Here is a 22438-nt window from a genome sequence, read left to right as displayed (position 1 = left end):
CCTCTTTTTTAGTTTTTTCATCCCTCAAATTAATAACTTTAGTAGCTTCTTGATGAGGCATGATTTGCTTCTCTTCTTGTTCTACTAATCTCAATAATTTTGAGGATATGTCATAGTTTTCCATATTCTCTTCATCATCGAGTTCACTAATATAAACAAAATTTTCAAAATCAAATCATGGAATATTGTCATGATGATCTTCATATTCATTATTCAGATACCTAAAAATAAGTGAAACGGATGAAATGTAGAAAGATGTATAGTAATGCAAGCAATTGAAATGAAAGAGGTAAAATAAATGGATAAATGTGCTACACTTGTCATTTATTCAATTGAAAATGAAGAAACAAACACACATAAGACATTTAATGCTTTTAACAAAAGCATTTAGATTAGGTTCAACACATTACTCTGGAGAAAATTTAAAAATAATAGGTAGCTCTTCAACATGCCAATTTTTTAGTTTTACACCAGGAGAAGTAAGATAAATCCATGGATAGTTTGGATCTTCGTTCTTCTTTTCTTCACCCACCATTGGTATAAAATATTTAGTGAAGATATCTTTTAATAATGGTGTAAACTCTTTCTCTATGTTTCTTATTACATCTGGATAGATATAGTCAGCTAAAATGAAAGTCTTATAAAGAGGAGAAAAAGATAAGCCTTCAGTCTCTATTTCTTACCCCAAAAAATAAGCCAACCTTTTTTCTCTTTTTTTCTCTTTAAACTTCATTCTTCCTTTTCGAGTTGGCTTGTACCCTAGCCCAAACCAATCGTCTTTCTTAGGCATCATCCATGGTCATTGTATTCCCTGCAAGTTAGCCCATAATTGTTGTCCTTTCCCTACCACTTCTTTAAGTGCCATTTTGGAAGCTTTAGATAGACATGGAATAGGCACTTTTGATCCTTCACCTATATAGGTTGCATTAACGAATTCAAAAGATCTGAAAGAATATTCTGAAGCTTTCTCAGCTGTTTCAATATATAATGCGATAGAAGGTTTAGTCACCAACAAATCTTCTTCACCAGTAATAATGACCACCTTTTCATTAATTATGAATTTTACCTTCTAGTGCAGAGTGGAAGGAACAGCTTATGCCATGTGAATCTATGATTTTCCTAAAAGACAGCTATATGAAAGAACGATATCCATGACTTGAAAGATTATATCAAAAGTGTATGGTCCAATTTGGATTGGTAGCTTGATGTCGCCTATCACTTCGCGATGAGTCCTATCAAAAGCTCTCACTATCATATGACTTATATTCATGTAAGACATGTCAACTGGTAATCTTGTCAACTGGCAATCTAGATGTGTAGTCATAGGCATCACATTCAAAGAAAATCCATTATCAATGAGCATCTTTGCCAGTGTATGGTCTTTATATTTTATGGAGATATGTAAGGCCTTAGCATCACCTTTATCACCAAATGAGATTTCATCATCACTAAATGATATATAATTTCCCATTGTGATATTTCCCACTATGCGATCAAGTTTTTTCATGAATATATTGGGACCTACATAAGTCTTGTTGAGTATTTTGAGCAAAGTATTTTTATGAGGCTCAGAATTTAACAATAACGAGAGCATAAAATTTGAGCTGGTAAGTAATTTAATTGCTTCACCACACTATATTCACTGTGCTTAATAAGCTCTAAAAACTCATAAGTTTTTTTTTTCTGTAATCGAATTTTTACATTCTCAATTTAAGACTAGGGTTGGGGAAGTCTCTTGATCATTTGATGCTTTATTTTCTTTTTTTAAGCTCTTTTCCATTTCCTTTGCTTTTTCTTTTCATGTTCTCTCAAGTGTTTCTAGGGTATAGCACCGCCCACTTTGAGTTATACCCCCAATGCCAGTTATGTTTGATGTACTTGCATCACATGAGCCATATTGAAGAGAACCATTATCCAAACCATGTGATATGATATTACAATTATATTTCCAAGGGACTACCTTATTTGATTTGTATGGGAATGGGCTAAGGACCTTAATTGTCACCTTTGGCATAGTTGTGCAAACTTGTTTGTCAATTTAACACTCAATTTTTCATCATAAAAGATCGTGAAAGGCTTAAAATTCATATGAACTGACTTATTAACCTTAACACTTGGTTTCTCTTCATAAAAGATGGTAACAGGCTCAAAATTCATTTGGTAAGGCCTATTTTTGAACGATTCTTCCATCACAATATTCATTGAACTTTCTTCATGTTCTTCATAAAACTCAATTAAGAAAGAATCCATCATTCTCTGCAACTCCTTTCGAAATGCTTTACAATCTTGAAGCCAATGACCAACTATCCTCATATGGAATTCACAAGTGTGATCTGATTTATATGAAAAATTTCCATCATTTGAGTTTTCAAGTATTAGATGATCATATTTGCTTTCATAAATGTAGCAAATATTTCATCCATAAGGGTTCTGATCTCGCTTACTTTTCTTTTAATATTTTGAGTTGTCTCACTATTTAAAGCATTTATTGATCCTATACCATGATTAGGTAACAGATTGGCCTTCACCTTGGTCTGACCTTGGTTGTGAAATTTAAAATTTTGTTATCAATCAAGCTTTGGACCCTATGTTTAAAAGCTGTACAATTTTCCAAGGAATGGCCTTGAATTTCATAATGATAGTTGCAGGAAGCTTCAGGATCATACTACTTCAGATATGGAGGTTTCAAAGGCTCTATGGGTTGTCAAGCCACCAAATGTTTTTGGAATAACTGAGGGAATAATTTTGTGTATGTCATAAGAATTGGATCAAATCGTTGTTGCTCTTGATTATTTCAAGATTTCTTTTTATTAAAATTTATGGTATTTGCCTGAGGAGATGGTCATGGTGAAAGTGGTCGGGGATAAATATTGGCTTGAAAAGTAGGTGTTTGGGTTTACATTGGTTGGTAATGGTATGGGTTTTGGGAAATGTTAGAAATGGTTAGGTAAGAAGGTTGGTATATAGGATATGAGTGGTATGGGATAAAAGGTCTTGATTTTGGTTTTTTAGTGGTGATAGCTTGCATTTTTGCATCTTTCTTCTTGGATGGTCCTCCTTTCTTTGATCTAAAAAGATCACCTCCATCAATCTTTCCATTTTAATGGCATTTTCTATTATCTCGCATGTAATCACCATATTAGTAAAGTTTTTTGTGGCATGACCAATGAGCCTATCATAGTTTGGTGCTCGAAGAGTATTGATGAACATAATAGTTATTTCTTTCTCAATGAGAAGAGGTTGAACCTGAGTGGCAACATCTCACCATCTCTGGGCATATTTTTTAAAATTTTCATTAGTTTTCTTTTCCATGTTTTGTAAGGAGTCTATCTAAAGCCATGTTTGTGACATGCTTATATTAAGTAATAAATTCTTTGGCTAGATCTTTCCATGATTGAATACGACTCCTGTCTAGTTGAATATACCATATGATAGCTGATTAGGTAAGACTATCCTGAAAACAATGGATAAGTAACTTGTCATTGTTTGTATGCCTAGTCATTTTTCTACAAAATATAGTGATATGTGCATGAAGGCATTTGGTTCCATTATATTTTTTAAATTATGGTACTTTGAACTTTGGTGAGATTGTCAAATCTGAAACCAAACTGAGTTCATTAGCATCAATTATGCCAAAAATATTTATACCTTCAACAGCTCGCAGCCTTTTTTCCAAGAGGTCTAACTTCTGCTGTGCCTTTGTATTCTCAGATTGCTTTGAAGTGCCTTTCTTTAGGTTTTCTTGTTCTTTTGGGTCATCTAAATCTGGTACCATAATGGGCTTAACATGACTTGCCCCAATATTTAAACCAACATGTCCTTGACTACGTGGTTGAGCTGTGAAGGAAGGTAAATTAAACTGAGTATGTGGCTATCTTTCAGGCTGTGTCATTTGTAGATGCATTTGATGAGAGGTTTGAGCATAGGGTGGAGTAAACCCTGGTAGATACAATGGATCTTCCTTATCACTAGTATTTTCTTAGGCTTGAGGCTCTTTCTCAGTAGTTATTTCTTTAGCAACCCCTTTTTATTTGGTTATTTTCCTCATCATGTCCATCATTGCAGCCATTTCTTTTCAGGTCTCTTCTTGAGTCCTAGTCATTTGTTCTATCAACTCTTGTTGAGACCTAATCATTTGCTCTTACATATTAAATTGAGCTTTTTCTATCTTTTCTATTCTAGATGCTTGCTCTCTTTTCATGATTTTAACTTGTGAATGAGTGTTGTAACGATAACAAGTGGTCTGATCTATATTTTCTTGATGGTCGAACTATCTTTGTACCTGATTGAGTTAAAGAAAACTCTTTGAAATTTATTATTTTGAGGTCTCTTTTTTTAGTCATGATGCATTTTTTTTTATTTTAAAATGAAACACACATATGATGCATGAATGCTTGAATGCAAAAGATGTGCTTATTACATATCCAATATTTGCAAAAGATTTTAAGTCTGAACTTGAACCACTATATCATAACTTCACATTATCTTTACTAAATACCTCTTTCATTACAATATTAAAATTTTCAAAAGAAATGCCTTACATGCTTGTACTGCTTATAAGCATTCTCTAGAAAATTGGTCAAGCGTTGGCTATACTGTCCAAGGTAAACCTCTTCTTTCACTTGTTTAGCCTCTTGGGCCATGTCTCTTGCTTTAAAGCTAACTTTTCTTATCTATTCTACTAGGCGAGTTGCTTGAAATTCTTTCAACTGATATTTTTCCTTCCAATACTATGCTCTACATTCAAATTGATCTCGTTCCTCTCTGAAAACTTGAATGGCTTCACATCAATAATGCATTTGTTGTTTTAAGTCATCTACGAGACCTTGTAGTACCTTCTTTTCTTTCACAGATTGACTAAGCTCTTTTTCCTTAGATAATAAATTGGATCGAAGCTGCTCTGTATTTTTTTTCTAGATTTTTCAAACTTTGTAGTTGTTGTGGTGATAGACTTATGCCAACTTTTAGAAATATTTTCTTGTTCTCTTTCAAGCCTTCAAGATTTTGCTTCACTCTTATCAGTCTTATTTTTTCACTTATTAATCTCATGCTGAAGCCTTTTCTTTTCAAGCTCCCATATTTCTTTTTCTTCTTCAAATTTACGCTTCATAATCTTTATATCCTCAAGAATTTTTTCACAATGGGTGTTTTTTTGGTGGCATGGTCTGTTTTCTTTAGGACAAATTTTGCTTGTGACCCGTTGACTTCTCCATATAAGATATTCAGGTGTAGCTTTGTCGTATATCCCCTACAATCTACTCTCTGAGTCTGCTTCCACTCTATGATAATCTATTTTATCTTTTCTAGAAATCTTGATTCCTCAAAAGAAAATTCTAATTCTTGAAGCCCATGAGTCATCGAGACAAATTGCTCTGACCCTAATTGTCGATAAACCAATGTCGGAGCATAGCTTATACCTCTCCATGGTCCTAAAAGTGGAACCCATGGCTTATCACCACACCTTTATAACATGGTTTCTTGTGGCATCCATGGAGCTCTCCATATAACCTAAGCACTAATGAGATCTTGCAAAATCAATACCCACTCTTCCTTGGTCTTTGATTTTGGCCACTCAACATCATAATATTTTTCAATTGGCCTACTTTTATTACTATAAGTAGGATGAAATTTACGCATAGGATGTTGAAGATGACTTTTTGCCTAAATGTAGAGTAACTGTACACACCCTATGAAGCGTCCTCCTCTTTTTAGGTAATGATTCAATGATCTAAAGGTCTTTGCCAGTATAAAAGGAACAATATTGATTTTATTATCCACCTGCTCGAGAAAGTCAATCACTGATACTTCAATGTGCCCCAAAACCTTTGAAAAGATGATCAATCCATAAATTGCCAAAGCTATCATTCTCATGCCTCATTCATCCTCTAAGTGTTTAATAATGTAATCACGTAAGATTTCCCACGAGATGCAATCACTTTTGCCTTTTGTTTGGATATATGAGTTCACATTTTGAGTGGGGACCTCCATCATACAAGCGAGTTTCTTTCAAGATCCAAGTTTTTGACCTCGCCAATAGATTTTGTCTGGATTGGGAAGATGCAACCATAACAATGTAGTATGCTCTTCGATCGTCGGGGTCATATTTATTTTGTTGAATATGAAACATTTGTATGCAGGATCTCAAAATTGAACTAAAGCTCTTATCAACTAATTTTTTGTAGGCACCTTAAGCAGTGAAGCAATATGATCATATTTTTCCTTGAAAGCCATCTTCTTAAAAGTTGTTACATAATGCCAGATCTCGACCAACTCAGAGATGTCATTTTGCTGAAGTCCCAACTTGATTTCTTTAGGAAAATTTCTTGTTCAGATTCTTTCAAACAATTTCACATTCTACTTTGGGCTTCTAATGATAAAGCTATCACCATATTGGTCTATTCACACACGGTGAGCTTTGAAGCCGAGAACATCATGATGGTGTTTTCGAAGCAAGACTAAAAATCTTCTTACTGATATTGGCATATTGATAAACACAACCCATATGTAAATGTTTATGATGATGCAAGATCATGAAACAAAAGGAAAGCAAAACAAAATAGGGTTAGTAACCACATTAAAATAAATATTCCCTCATGTGTCCTAATTTATGGTATAATGAAAAATGGTATGGCCCTATCTAACGTTGGTTTCTTAAGGTTCACTATATGCATGGTTTGCTAATTAACATAGGCTAAAAATGTTTCCAAATTGATCCTCACTATCATCCACTCTGAACTAGTAAGGCATCCGATCCTCACCCATAACGGGTTACCGACGAAAAGGGTTCAACTTGAGTGAAAGTATTTTGCTAGCCTATGCAGAGGCATTATAACCTCACGAAAGCATAGGTACTCTACTTTCTCCTAAAAAGGGATAGATTTGGGAGCTCGGGTATAGAGCTCATACATGAATGCAAATGTGCACGTGTGAGGGATGTAACAAATAAAATTAACAATATAATTAACAATAATATAAAATAATAACATATCAAAACCAAATGAAACAAAAAAAATAATTTTAATATTCGGAGAAAAGAAATTAAAATTAAATATCGAAAAGATCATAAAATCAAATTTTGGATGATGCATGTTTAATTTTTGGCTTGACTTTCACATGTCCCCAACGGAGTTGCTAAGTTGTCATAACGATTTTTCGTCCGGGGGGATTCGATCGCTAGACTTGGTGAAAATTTTCAGAGTCACCACCAATCTTTTTATAGGGTGTGATTGGCCACCCAAAATATCATTTTTTAGTAAAAAAATTTTTAAATTAATTAAAATTTACTAAAAGAAGTTTAGGTTTGCGAAATCAAGATTAGGTCCGAGAGTATGGTTACAAGTGAGGAAGGTATTAGCACCCTTACGTCACCTGTTCAAAGAACGGTATCATTTAAATATGTGTAATCTTATAATTTTGATAACAGGGTCTTTTTTATTTAAGTTTAATTTATTAAAATTTATTTTAAAATATTTTTTTCTGTTTCGAAATTAACATTATTATTATTATTTCGTATTCTATAAATTCTCCAACGCTTTGGTGGAATTTATAGAAAATCATTATTTAGAAAATATTTTTAGAAAATTGACCATTCATAAAATTCTTGAAACTTCGTCATAAAATATTTTAATTATTTATTTGAAAAAGAATTTTGGAACATCCCGACTCTTTGGTGAGTTCTCAAAATTTATAACAAATTTTAAGATTATCCCGACTTTTCGATGGAATCTAAATAATATGGTTATTTTAAAATTTTGTATTATTTATTCTTTAATATATTTTTATAAGAAGAAATTTAGATTATCCTGACTCACCGGTAAAATCTAAATATTAATCTCTTGTTTCAAGAAAATCGAACTCTTTCAATTATATATATATATATATTTTAAAAAATTCAAGATATCAATTATTATTAATTATTATTATTGTTTTATATTGTTTAAATCAAATTTTATTTTAGTAAAAATAATTTTGGATTATTCCAACTCTACGGTGAAATCCGAAAAATTATTTTTACTTGCAATAATTAAAGAAAATTAAACTCTTTTAACTTTCTCTAAAAATTACATTTAAAAGATTCATTTAAACAATTTATTTTTTATTTATTTTTTTAGCAAAAATTATTTTGTAAAATTATCCAACACTTTAGTGAAATTTAAATAATATTTTTGCTTGTAATAGAATTTATTTTCTTTAAATAATAATTATTATTAATTTTTTTATTTATATTCTTTTAGGTCTTTATTTTATTTCAGCTTTATTTTTTATTTATTTGTTTTTAAAAAATTATTACAAGTAATAATATAAAATTACAATAATAATAATAATAATAATAATAATAATAAAATCATAAAAAAAATAACATAAAAATCAACATAAAAAATAAAAATAAAATCAAAACGAAAAATAAAAAGAAAATGAAAAGAAAAAACCTACGAAATGGGTCGGGTTAGCACGCGGATCCTATGCTGGTCGGATTCGATCAAGACGTCCAAAACGACGTCGTTTTGGAGGGCCTATAAAAAGCCTATTTCAATTTTTTTTTTATTTTTTCTTTCCCATCTCTCTCTACCCTAGAGCCCCTCTCTCTAAAATCCCGACACCTCTCGCTGGCCACCGTGGAGCCTAGTTTTTGGTCAGTTGCCACTATGCATCGATGGTCGAAAACTTCAACGGTGTCGAAAAATTCAAAGATCCCCAGATTTCGATAGCCGAAAAATTCAATAGTTATCGAAAAATTCAAACTTTTTCAGATTCTGGTGCTAAAAAATTCAATGGTCGCTGAAAAATTCAAACTTTTCCAGTTTCTGACGACCTAAAAAAATTTCCAAAAATTTAAAAAAATTCCCCCAATGATCCTTTTTGCTTTTTAAACACTTTTTCAAGCCCATATTTTTCAAAAAAAATTTACAACTTTCTAGATCGAGAATTTCATTATCGAAATTTTTTTTTTGTGTTTGCTTCTTTTTTTGTTTTTTTTTTTTATTGTGTGTTCCCTCTTTTTTTTAGTTCTCTCTTCTTTTTGTTTTTGCAGAACTTAGCTTTATTTATAGAGCTTTTAGGATTCAATATCCCAGATTTTTTGAGATTTTTTTTTGTGAAAAATTTGTGTCAATCCAATAACTTTTGATCACCAGATTTCAAGTTGTCAAGTTAGGCAGTGTCAGAAAGAAAATGTCACTCTGGCAGCTTGATTTCAACTGCCAGAGTTGAAACCAAAAGATTTGTTTTTTTACTTTTTTTAAAAAATTAATTAATTAATTAATAATAATAATAATAATAATAATAATATTAATATTAATAAAAAATACAATAATCAAATTTGGTGTCTACAAGTTATACTAAAAATTATAGGGTTGATTAGTAATTTAGTATTGGAACTATATCATTTTTGTTAATTCGATATTTAAAGAATAAAAATTCCTAATTAAATATTTTTTTGAATGATTCATAATTAAAAAACTTAAAATTTTCGTTTCTTTACATATTATCTCATATATACTCCGTTGACATCAAGACGATGTGATTTAAATACAATAAAAAATAATGACAAATGATTAAAGTTTTAGGCAATTTTTTTTTTTGAAAAAAAAAGGAAAAAAAACCATATTCAATAAAAAAAAAATGAAATCAAGAGATTAAAAACCAATAACATGCAAATTGGTTACAACAATAATCAAGCAATGGAGCGTAAATGGATCATCCAATTAGCAGTCGGCACCATTGTTTCCTTATTTTTACTTTATTTTTTAACAACCTCAACTTCATTTGATGGTTCCCCATTTCTTTTCTTCTACCTTTCCTCCGTCGTAATCGGCGGCTCCTTTCTCTTTCTAGCAAAGCCAACTAAAATCCATCCCAATTTCCTCCCTCTGTCCACCTCCCCACTTTGCCTACCTAAGGCTTTGTTAGTGACTATTAACTATCCAACTTAAAATCAATTGATTGTAAACGAAGAGATTTAACTTGAATATAAGATTACAAAAAATTAAATATTAATTAAAGATATGATAACTCACTTTAACAGGCCTCTATCGCATATATGTATGAAGATAGAAGAAATCTTTTACGTAACAGATTTGGCATGTTAAGCATTCAACTTACTACAAATTGATAGTCAATGGAGGGGTTCAATTTGAATATAAAATTATAAAAAATTAAATATTTATTAGATGTGAGATAATTCATTTTAACAATTATGATCAAAGGCTAATTTATATGAAATTGTAGAACACAATTTTGTTGAAAAAAAAAATTGAAAATTTTTTTTCCTTAGTTACTTATAGAGGTGCAATTTTGTTGAAACAGAGTCGTTGAGAAAGAAAAGAAAGAGAGGAACTAGGAAGAAGTAGTCGACGGAAGCTTAAAAATTGAAGACTGTAGAGGTTGTCTCTTACCATTAGAATGCTGAACTTACCGTCAGTTCGAAGGAAATGGAGTTTGCATCATATAAATCCAATGCTGATGCATATATCCAACCACTATAGTACAGTTAAATATTGACAATAATTAATAGAATAACAGTGCGCTTAATAAAATAAATTTTCAATTGATTGTCAGTATGTCACAAGGCATCATTTTATTTCTGAAATAATTGCTTACTTTGAGATCTGATCATGCCAAGCTTTGAAATTGTTTCCAAAAATTCATCTAAACATAAGGTCCATGATTTCAACACAAAATGTTAAACTTCTTTCCAAAATACAACACTGGACATGTCTATACTAAGAATTGAAGGTTTTCGAGTTTCCCTATTTGACTATACAAGCCATTTGTAGTATTTCTTTTCACAGAGGCATGAGGACCATCTGCAGCAAGAGTAGAAGCAGCTCTTGCAATACAGGTTCTTAAGCCACAAAACCAAATCAAAAACTGAAAATTATTTATGAAAATCTTATAGTTTTTGTACTCGACAGGGCAGTAATTGCCAACAAGAATTAGGACAGGGATATTATTATATTTTTAATTTTAGACTAGAAAGTCAAATTTAAATTTTTTTTATTAAGTCTTTCACTAAAATATATTTGATAGTGTAATAGGAAAGACTTTCATCACATCATGATATCAATAATTGAAGAACTTAATCGTAAAAAAAAATTCAATTATGATAGGGTGAAAGCCTCGTCCAGTTATTAAATCTATTTCCGAGCCTTTGCCTGAATATGTCAAATTTCATATTTTAAACAACCAGTTTTGTTTTTTTGCATGAATATCAACGCTATCACTTTGGCTTCAAATCCAAATTTGACTTCAAAGGGTTGTTATTTGTCTATTTTCAACCTTTTTCCACTTTGATCCTCGTGTTCTTATATGGGGGACTGTGGCTCAGTCTTATGAGAAATTTCTCCTTTGGCTGATCAGAAAAGAAAAAAACTACTCAACTCTGAAGTAATTGAGACAATTAATTTTGAAACAATTTATTCATATTTTCTATTCAAATATCGTCTATCGAAATCTTCATACTTAGAGGTATGTTTAGTTCTCAAAAATATATTTTATTTTCTATCTCCATTTTCACTCTAAATATCTAAATATGATAAATAAAGTAAACTAAATTGCAAAATTTTTTTTTTAAAGTTTCAAAATTCATTTAAAAAGATTATAAAAAATAATTTAAAGTAGCCGTCCTGCAGATTTTCAAACAATTGTAAAATAAAACTTTCAATAATTGCCCCAAGCAAGACTAACGAGGTTAGCAACTATAGAAAATGTAGCCTTTTCAGTGTCAATAAAGGCCAAATTGTCATCTTATTGGAAAAAATTGGATTTTCAGGATGACAGAGGTCCATAGAAATGCTACACAAGAGTTTGAAAAATGCAGGCCAGTCCCACAGATTTAAAACCTTGCGTGCGTAAGTTCCACTTTAAAGTCGAGATTGGTGCCTGCAGAGTTAGGGCACCAAACTGTTCTCTGGCAAAGCCCTTTTTTATTATTAAATATCTCAAAAGTCAGCAGTCAAATTGTAAAGAAACACCCTTTTTTTGACCAAAAGAAAAAACATGTTTAATCGTAAAAAGATTTGTTACTTTTGATCGAGAGATCATTTGTTAATAAATTGTTATGCAGTGTCAGTAAATTATATATAACATAACATCTCATAAAAATTAATTTTAAATATATTTAAAAGATTAAATATATTTATATTTTAAAATTTTAAAATTAATTTTTAATAAAATTTAATTATGTAATTTGCTAATAATATATAGTATTTATAAATTAACATTAGTGCATCAAACATAAATTTTTTGTTAATGTGTTATTTTTGTAAAAACCATTAATCAAAAGAAAATGTTATATACACATGAGAAATATACATACATATATATATATTTACATAATTGTTTGATGATGATATTTTTAAAAATAAAAAAATAAATATGAAAAAAATCAATTATATGTCTATTTATATGTATATATTTATGTGTATATAACCTTTCCCTTAATTGGAATATCAATTAGAAATGTCAAAAATGCTAAATTAGCAAATCAGTAATTTTTAGTTTGAGTGCGTCAAATTCTCAATGGCATCATTGCTTACAATCAAGATTTTAGTAGGCAAGGGAATGACATATACAAACCAGCATGTAATATTGATTATTGACTACAATCATTTTTCAAAGGGTCAAAAATATCCATTATTTATAATTAAAAAAATTATTTATGCCCTTAATATTTTATTGTAATTAATTGAACTCTTAATTTTTTATTTTAATTCAATTGAACCCTTAATTGGATGAAAATTAGTTGTGTAAAAATTAAATCAATTAATCCCTAAACTATAGTTAATTAAACCAATGGAGAAATTTTAGAGAGAAGAGAAACAAAAATAAAGAAGAAAAAGAAAAATATTTATTTTATTTAATTTTTACATATATTAATTACGTCATGTGTCAAACTTTTATATATTTTATTGATATTATATGAAATTTTATCTTAATTGAAAAAAATTTAATGATATTAACTTTTTATCTAAATAATGGCTTAATTGAATGTAAATAAATATTAAAAGAATTGATTGATTATAATAAAAAAAAGAATTTAAATGATTTTTTAATTATAGTTTAAGGGCCTTTTAGACTGTTTAGCCTTTTCCAAACTTATTCCATGTTAGAAGAAACTTCAATTGGATTGAATTTTGCTGACCAAAACAAAGCATTGCCCTCTATAGTGTAAATCTATAAATAAGGGAACTCTTCATAAACTCTTAAAATAAAAAACCACCTATTCGAAAATAATCAGTTTCAAACAATGAAGTCTCTTCACTTTTCAATGTCTCCATTTCATTTTGTTGTTCTCTTCTCATTGTCATGGGCAATTTCAGCTCATGCTGATGAGAATTTTCTTGATTGCCTTTCTCTTCATTCCAATGACTCTTCTTCCATTTCAAAAGTTATCTACACCCAAAATAATTCCTCTTATTCATCTGTTTTAGACTCTACCATTCGAAATTTTAGATTCAATACGCCAACTACCCCGAAGCCTTTTGTCATTGTAACACCGCTGCATGTTTCCCATATTCAAGCAACAATTTATTGTTCAAGAAAGCATGGATTCCAAATTAGAATTAGAAGCGGTGGTCATGACTTCGAAGGTCTTTCTTATGTCTCTGAAGTTCCATTTGTCATTGTTGATATGGTTAATTTACGATCAGTTGACATTGACATAGAAAACAAAGTTGCATGGGTTCAATCAGGTGCGATTCTAGGAGAACTGTATTACAACATTGTAGAACAAAGCAACGGTACTCTTGCCTTTCCAGCTGGTCTTTGCCCCACTGTAGGAATTGGAGGGTACTTGAGTGGAGGCGGTTATGGCTTATTGTTTCGAAAATACGGTCTAGCAACAGATAATGTTATTGACGCACAGCTTGTTGATGTTAAAGGGAGAGTTCTTGACAGAAAAGCCATGGGAGAAGATCTGTTTTGGGCCATTCGAGGTGGAGGAGGGGGTAGCTTTGGAATTGCTGTTGCTTGGAAAGTACAGTTGGTTTCAGTTCCAGCAACTATGACTCTATTCACAATCACCAAGACCTTGGAACAAAATGCGACCAAACTTATTCATCATTGGCAATCGGTTGCACCCAAACTTCCAGATGAATTTTACTCCGGTGTTACTGTAACAAGGGTGAATTCTAGTCAAGATGGGAAGATGACGATTCTAGCTTCCTTCCATGCTTCCTTTCTTGGGGGCATTGATGAGCTAATTCCATTGATGCAAGAGAGATTTCCTGAGCTCGGATTGGTGAGGGAAGACTGCACTGAAATGAGTTGGATTGAATCGATTCTCTACATGGGCCAACTTCCGAATGAAACCTTGAATATTTTACTTGATAGGACTCTTCAAAGTCCTCTTCTGAGTCCTTCCTTCAAATCAAAATCTGATTATGTGAGGAAACCCATTCCTGAAATTGCATTCCAGGGGATATGGTCAAAACTTTTTGAGGAAGAAGCACATTCCGCAAGCATAAGTTTTATTGCCTATGGAGGCAAAATGGATGAAATTTCGGACTCTGCAACTCCATTCCCACACAGAGCTGGCAACTTGTACAAAATGGTATACAGCGTGGGTTGGCAAGAAGAAGACAATATAAGATCTCAACGGTATATAAGTTGGAGTAGGAGACTTTATAGTTACATGGGTTCCTTTGTTTCAAAATCACCACGGCAGTCGTATATCAATTACAGAGACCTTGACATCGGGACTAATAGCAAGGGTAAGACAAGTTTCACTCAAGCAAGTGTATGGGGTCGTAAGTATTTCATGAATAACTTTGACAGGTTGGTTCATGTGAAGACGATGGTTGATCCACAGAATTTTTTCAGGCATGAACAAAGTATCCCTCCTCATTTTTCTAGATTGAAGAAAAACCATCATTAGGGTAATCCCAGGAAATTGAAGTTTTTTTAGAAAGATTAATTGGAAATTATGTTGCAAAATAAAGGACTCTTTTTATTTGTTAGGAATTTGGGCATGCATGCATGATGAGTAGCATGCCAATAACTAATGTACCATTACTCTCATTTGCTTTGTAATGATATAAATGAAAACTAGATACACATCATTTTATTTTGAGTCTTTTGAAATGTTTTTTAAAAAATCGGATTAATTTGGATAAAACAATTTCTTATATGATTTAATTCAAATTCCTTTTAATTCGGATTCAAGATTAAATTCAGTTTTTATGTTCCTAAAAAAATTTTAGTTAAGCAGAGTTTAAAGTCTAACATTTACTTTGGGTTTGATTAATTGGACTTTATATTGCTTTTGGGACTCTATAATTATTAATTGGCCCTCAAAACCCAAATATAAGCTGGCTTTGATTTTTTTTTTGTTTTGATTTATTTCATTTTATTTTTTAAAAAAGAGAAAAAAATGAATTGAAAAAAAGTAAAACAAAAAAATAAAAAAATTGAAAAATTTTGGAAAGGAAGAATCACATTGAATTTTTTGAAATGTTTGAACTTAAGAATCAAGAAAAAATATAGCAAAAGCACAAACAGTTTAATTTGGGAAAAGCTCGGAAATAAAGAAACAAAAATCAGAATCGGATGTGCCCAACAGATTCGCTTGCTCTAGAAATCCCATTTCGGAGTATTTTCCTGGACTAAGGCACTCGTTAGTCTTATTTATTAAATTGGAATAGTTTTAGATTTAATTCCTAAAATGAGGTATTTTATATAGGTGGACTTCATGTCAGATAAAAAAATTTTAATTAATTAAAACTTTGTCAAAAATTTAATCGGAACTACTTCTCCATTAGTTTATTTGTTTTCATTAAAAAAAAGTAATAAAAAATTACACAACTAACAAAGCATAATTTTTAAGAACTTTAAAGAGGAATCAAAGGAACTAGAAAATCTCAAGATCCCTTAACTTAAAGCACTAAGTCAAGGTGGGGCAAGAAACCATTTTTGTCCAAGATGAAATCAAGGAAGATGGGGGCTTTGAAACCCAATATACCGACGATGCATATCTTCTTTTTGGATTGGATGGGCATTTGTTAGTCAAACAGCAACTCATTTGACTTCTTTTATATCCACTTTACTTTACAGCTTCAAAACCATTACATATTGTTTGATTGGCTCTTCTCGATCAGTTAGCTTTTTTTTCAATCCTTAATCTAAAAACGAAAACTAAATTTAAAGAGAGATGTGGAGAAGAGGTAAGGGAAGGAAATGATCTCATGGCTCACCAAAAATCAGCAAAATCTAAGAAATTTATTGATACAAAAGCCCACATTACAAAAAAATAAGAGAGAAAGAGCAAACTCAAAACTAGAACTAAAAAAATTAAACAAAAGAAAAGAATGAAAAATTTTTGACAAGAGAAAGCTTATATAATAAAGTTTGAAAAGCACTTCCGTGGTGGGAGGTTATGGACAAAGAATTTGGTGAATACTGATATTATTCTTTCATTACCATTCAAAAAATCTTGTGATCAAGAAGATCCAAATAATTTATCCAATAAGCACGTTTCTTGAAACTTCTTGAGATATCTTTTTATTATGGAGAATTATCCCTTCTTGTAGAAGTTGCTGGGTTTACAAGGACAGCAGTAAAATATTCAAAATCAAGTTATAATACCCTGAATTATTTTCTAATCACATTTTTTTCACTTTACTTTCTCAGTATTTTATTTTTGGATACTTTTTTCATCTCTAACCAATGTCTATTTTGTTGGCAAAAGAAAAAAAAAATGAAAGAGTTAAGCAGAGTTGCAGGGGGTTAGAGAAGGGGAGGTCGGAGAAAGAAGAGTAACGTAGAATTATTATGCTGACGTAGAATCTACTTATACTATAATACCTGCTTTTGCAAATAAAGTTTAATAGTACTCTAATTAAGATAATAAATTTATGAAGTTCATTAGTTTGGGAAAAAACTCTCCTATTTCGTCAGGGATTTTTTTGGCAAAAACTAGGATTAATTCCCTATATAAATAGCCACAATCACAGCAACAAGGACTCAACACAGAAGCAAAAAAAAAAAAAAAAAAAAAAAGAAGCAGGCAATTCACACAAAATTGTGAGGAAAAAAATCTAGCAGTGGGCTTGTTTTATTTCGGGTTTCAGTCTTAGGGATTTTAGGATTTTTTTTTTTTTTGAGTTTCTAGACTATAGGAAAAAAAATAAAAATTAATGAATATTTTAATTTAACAAAAAATTTAATTAAAACGAAAATAGTTAATTTAACAAATTGTCAAAAATATCTGTGTCAGTTTACTATTGGCAATTTGAAGTTGGTACTTTTATATATAGTATTGATATTGATTGATACATAATACATAAAATATACATATAAGTTCATAAGTTCGTAAACATTTTTTTTATAATTATTTTTTTAAGAGATGTACATAAGCATGTATGTTGTTTTCCTTCTTTCATAGTTCATCAATGGAGAACAATGTTTATGGTGTGAAGGGTTTACCCATTTATATATTAACAATTTTCTTGAAAAAAAAATTATTTATTAGAATAGTAAACGTATAAAAGAGAGAAAATTAAAAAAAAAAAACTTAATAATTTGTTTTACCTAATTAAGTATTTAAAATTTAAGTGTATTATTTTTTTAAGCTTTCAAATTTAAAAATTTATTCATCAATGATATGATAATAATTAGCCATGCACCTATAATAAATAGTATACATGCACTATCAATAAATCAAATACAAATCTTAAATTTATATTTGATATAAAGGAAACTGTAGCCTAAAGAATTAAAGAAGGCAAATTGCAAGTATCGGGGAGTTATCTTAATTTTGCAGAAATTTATCTTTTAAAACTTAAATTAAAATCATATATATAAATATATTTTTTGTTCTCTTAAAAAAAATTTCTTAGTTAAGAAGACTCTAAAGAAGGATAATACCTTTTTTGGCAAGTGAATAAAACCTCTCGTGTAATAGACTAAGTCATACCTTAACATACTTGTAATTGTTAATTATTAAATTTAAAATAACAAATTAATTACATCTAATTTTAGAAAAAGATCATATGACATTAATCTTGGACCAGATTTGGCACAAATGACCATAAAAATAAGCACATGATTATAAAAATATATTGGTGAGCTATATATGGCCGAATAGTCAGTCAATATTCAAAGTCAGATTCAGATTTTGTTTTTAGTTCAGACTTTTTTATCAAAGTCTACGTAATCCAATCAACATTTTCTTGGTTGAGTTCGCCAGTAGGCGGTCTTTTCCTGGTACTTTACTTTTATATGCCAAAATTTACCTTTTCAACTACATATTTTTTAATATTGTTTTGTCAATTTAGTTGGATTAATTAAAAATGTTCTGCATACTGGAAAAAAAATTCAAGTTCAAAGCAAGTTTTCGCCTCTATCTTCATTCAATAAAGCTTCCACAAATTAATTAAAAGTGTTCACACTTTTCAACTTTTGTTTTGTAAAAATAATAGTATTTTTCTCATTTTCGTTTGACTTTGGCTTAGTCTTAAGGAATTTTCTCCTTTTATCATACCCTGAAGATGCCAATTTCTCAATTAAATAATTACCTTTCCTTTAGTTCGAGGAATTATCTTACATTTCAAAGTCATTTAGACAATTATTAATAAACAATTTTTCATATAATTTGTTATGTGATATTATACACATTTATTAAATTTGGGATAACGGTATGAATGATATATGAATTATAGTAAAATATTTAATGTGATATTTAAATTTAAAATTTTTTTAATATAATGTATAAATTATAAATTTGTTAATTAATATAATATTTGAAGAATTATTTATTTATCATATATCATTATTTGGGGTTAACAACATTATGAGTGAATACTATATTAGTTAACCAAGAATTACATTAGATATTTTTAAAATTTAAATATCATATTAAATATTTTACTATAATTTAATGTTCGAGATGTTAACTCATTAAAATTTAAAATTCTTGTAATTTTGTATTCAAATTAGGTCTCTCACCTTAAAATTAATTGATTTTAAGTTGAATGCTTAATATTTTATCAAAACTCATAATTGCTCTATTATTGTCTATTATTATTACTATTTTTTTTTTTTTGAGTTTGTCAAGTGATATTTTTGCCTACAAATGAATGAAACCTTTGAAGTGGTATTATCTTATATTTATTGAAATTTAAAATTTTTATAATTTTATATTCAATTTAAATCTCTCAACTTATTAATTTATTTTAAATTAAATGCTTAATATGATTTATTATTCAAATTTTTTTTTTAACAAATTTGAAAACATTTCGATAACTACAGGTTTTTAGATGCAGTTAATAAAAAAAAAAACATGATGACATTTTCATGTAATTTAGGCCAAATTGTTGTCTTGGAATTAGTTGGTTTTTTAGGATGACGACAGTGTTGGACAATAAAATTGTTGTATAAAGGGTTTAATATAAAAAAATGTTGAGTTGCAGAGCTCTGACAACGGATAAATTTTAAAGAAGTAAGCAATAGATTCAAAATGGCTTAACATCAACGCGTCTGCGCAAGGCAAGCAAGCTAGGTTCCTGCTGAGGCGGGGGATATCTTGGGTTACTGCAGAAAAGTCTGCACCTGAGTCAGTTTAGAGGTTTTGACCATAAGCACGGAACTGCAAAAGAAATTGCCACTTCCACCATACCACTTGTCTCTTGAACAAAGGCGAATTATTCTGAAATTTCAAGAGTCAACCGAACAATTGATAAAAAATAATAAACATGTTTTTGACGTTTGTCTTGGTTCGATTTTCCTATAGTTTTCCAATTATAAAAAAAATTAATTTATTTATCATGAATGCAAATGCTAAGAAGCAGATTCTAAAATTTTAAGGCTTTAAATTCAAATCACATCTTTTGAAATGTTGAACTTTTAGGTTCAAATCCCATTATTTGTAAATTTTATCCTATTTTATATCGAATAAATTCAGCTATACATTTGTTTGATCCAAGGAAGTTCAATCCCAAAATACTTTTAAAAAAATGCAAAGTAATTATGAAAATTTATATTTGGTCACATGGCTGATTACCAGGTCAGGTAATTTTTGAGCGCGTCAAACCAAATGGCATCATTACTTACAATCGCTTGTTATCGATGATTTTGTGAAGGAAACGAATAACGCACACCGGCAATTATATTGACAACAATTGTTTTTTCGAATCAAACCTATAACTTGAAATAAGAAACCTCAATTTGAATGCACATGGCGGCTTAATCTCAAAGTCAAAGCTTTTCCCCCATGTAATGTAATCCTATAAATTGGAGAACTCTCAATAAACTCAGCACATAATCATCAATCGATGAAGTCCCTTCACTTTTCAACGTCTTCAGTTCTTTTTGTTGTTCTTGTCTCATTATCATGGGCAATCGATTTAGCTCATGCCAATGAGAATTTTCTTCAGTGCCTTTCGTCTCTTCATCCCGAGAACTCATCTTCTATTTCCAAAGTTATCTATACACCAAATAATTCTTCATATTCTTCTGTTTTAGACTCTTCTATTCGAAATTTTAGATTCATTACGCCAACCACCCCTAAACCTTTGGTCATTGTAACACCATTAAATGTTTCCCATATTCAATCAACAATATATTGTTCAAGAAAACATGGGCTCCAAATTAGAACTCGAAGCGGTGGTCATGACTTCGAAGGTCTTTCTTATGTTTCTGAAGTTCCGTTTGTCATCGTTGATATGGTCAATTTACGATCAGTTGACATTGATATAGAAAACAAAGTTGCATGGGTTCAATCAGGTGCGATTTTAGGAGAACTGTATTACAACATTGTAGAAAAAGGCAACGGTACTCTTGCCTTTCCGGCTGGTCTTTGCCCCACTGTAGGAATTGGAGGGTACTTGAGTGGAGGAGGTTATGGCTTATTGTTTCGAAAATACGGTCTTGCAATAGATAATGTAATTGACGCACAGCTTGTTGATGTTAAAGGGAGAGTTCTTGACAGAAAAGCCATGGGAGAAGATCTGTTTTGGGCCATTAGAGGTGGTGGAGGGGGTAGCTTTGGAATTGTTGTTGCATGGAAAGTACAGTTGGTTTCTGTTCCAGCAACAGTGACAGTATACATAGTTAGCAAGACCTTGGAACAAAATGCGACCAAACTTGTTCACCGGTGGCAATCCGTTGCACCAAAGCTTCCTGATAACTTTTACTCTGGCATTACATTCTCAAGGGTGAATTCTAGTCAAGAAGGGAAGATGACGGTTCTAGCTTCCTTTCATGCCTCCTTTCTTGGTACCATTGATGAGCTCATTCCATTGATGCAAGAGAGATTCCCTGAGCTCGGATTGGTGAGAGAAGATTGCACTGAAATGAGCTGGATTGAATCAATTCTCTACATGGGACAACTCTCAAATGAAACCTTAAATGTTTTACTAGACAGGACCCTCCAAAGTCCTCTTCTGAGTCCTTCCTTCAAATCAAAATCTGATTATGTGAGGAAACCCATTCCTGAAATTGCATTCCAGGGGATATGGTCAAAACTTTTTGAGGAAGAAGCACATTCCGCAAGTATAAGTTTTATTGCTTATGGAGGCAAAATGGATGAAATTTCAGATTCTGCAACTCCATTCCCACACAGAGCTGGTAACCTCTACAAAATCGTGTATAACGTGGGCTGGCAAGAACGAGATAATATGAGATCTCAAAGGTATATAAGTTGGAGCAGGAGACTTTACAGTTACATGGGTTCCTTTGTTTCGAAATCTCCACGACAAGCTTATATTAATTACAGGGATCTTGACATCGGAATGAACAACGAAGGTTACACAAGCCATGCACAAGCAAAGGTTTGGGGTAGCAAGTATTTCATGAATAACTTTAAGAAGTTGGTATATGTCAAGACAATGATTGATCCAGACAATTTCTTCAGACATGAACAAAGTATTCCTCCTCTTTTTTCATGATCAAAGAAAAAGGTCATTAGATATAAGTCGAAAGGGTCGATAAATTTTATTCCATTCATTACCTACTTCGCTTTGTAATCTCTGTAGAATTTTGTTTGTCATATACTTTTTAACTCTTTTGTCCCATTATTTCTTTTCAATAAAGTGACGTGTCCTTTTGGCAAATTGATAGCACTTCAGATTTAGAAGACATAGGATAACATCATGTTTCTGATCCTTTATGCTGAACAATTAAAAATTTCAAAATAACTTGGGTTAAATAATTATCAACTTAATTGACCCATGACCTAATTGGTTAATTAGGTTTGGGGCTCGGTCAATTAATTGGGCTTATAAGCTAGTGTATTTGGCCTCGGCGGCTGAAGTTGTTAAAAAATAAAAAAAATACTGGAACCAAAGTACTAAAATACATAAAATAAAGAAATACAAAAAATAAAATTCAATGGAAATATACAATAACTATAGAAAATACGAAAGAAAAGAGCTGAATGGAAGAAGAGTACGTCGTCTCCTCCTCTATGCCTTCTCCTCCAACTCACCCCCGCCATTGCTGCCAC

General features: G+C 30.8%; 2 pseudogenes; both read left to right on the top strand.

Moving 5' to 3' along the window:
- Positions 1-13234: 13234 nt before the first annotated feature.
- LOC111307050 (tetrahydroberberine oxidase pseudogene) lies at positions 13235-15024 on the top strand (annotated as a pseudogene).
- A 5235-nt stretch (positions 15025-20259) lies between these two features.
- LOC111307274 (tetrahydroberberine oxidase pseudogene) lies at positions 20260-22046 on the top strand (annotated as a pseudogene).
- The last annotated feature ends 392 nt before the right edge of the window (positions 22047-22438 follow it).

The sequence above is a fragment of the Durio zibethinus genome, chromosome 22 (assembly GCF_047325235.1).
Source record: "Durio zibethinus cultivar Kanyao isolate XHJ-2024 chromosome 22, ASM4732523v1, whole genome shotgun sequence".
Classification (NCBI taxonomy): Eukaryota; Viridiplantae; Streptophyta; class Magnoliopsida; order Malvales; family Malvaceae; genus Durio; species Durio zibethinus.
This window is presented reverse-complemented; position numbering and strand designations above follow the sequence as displayed.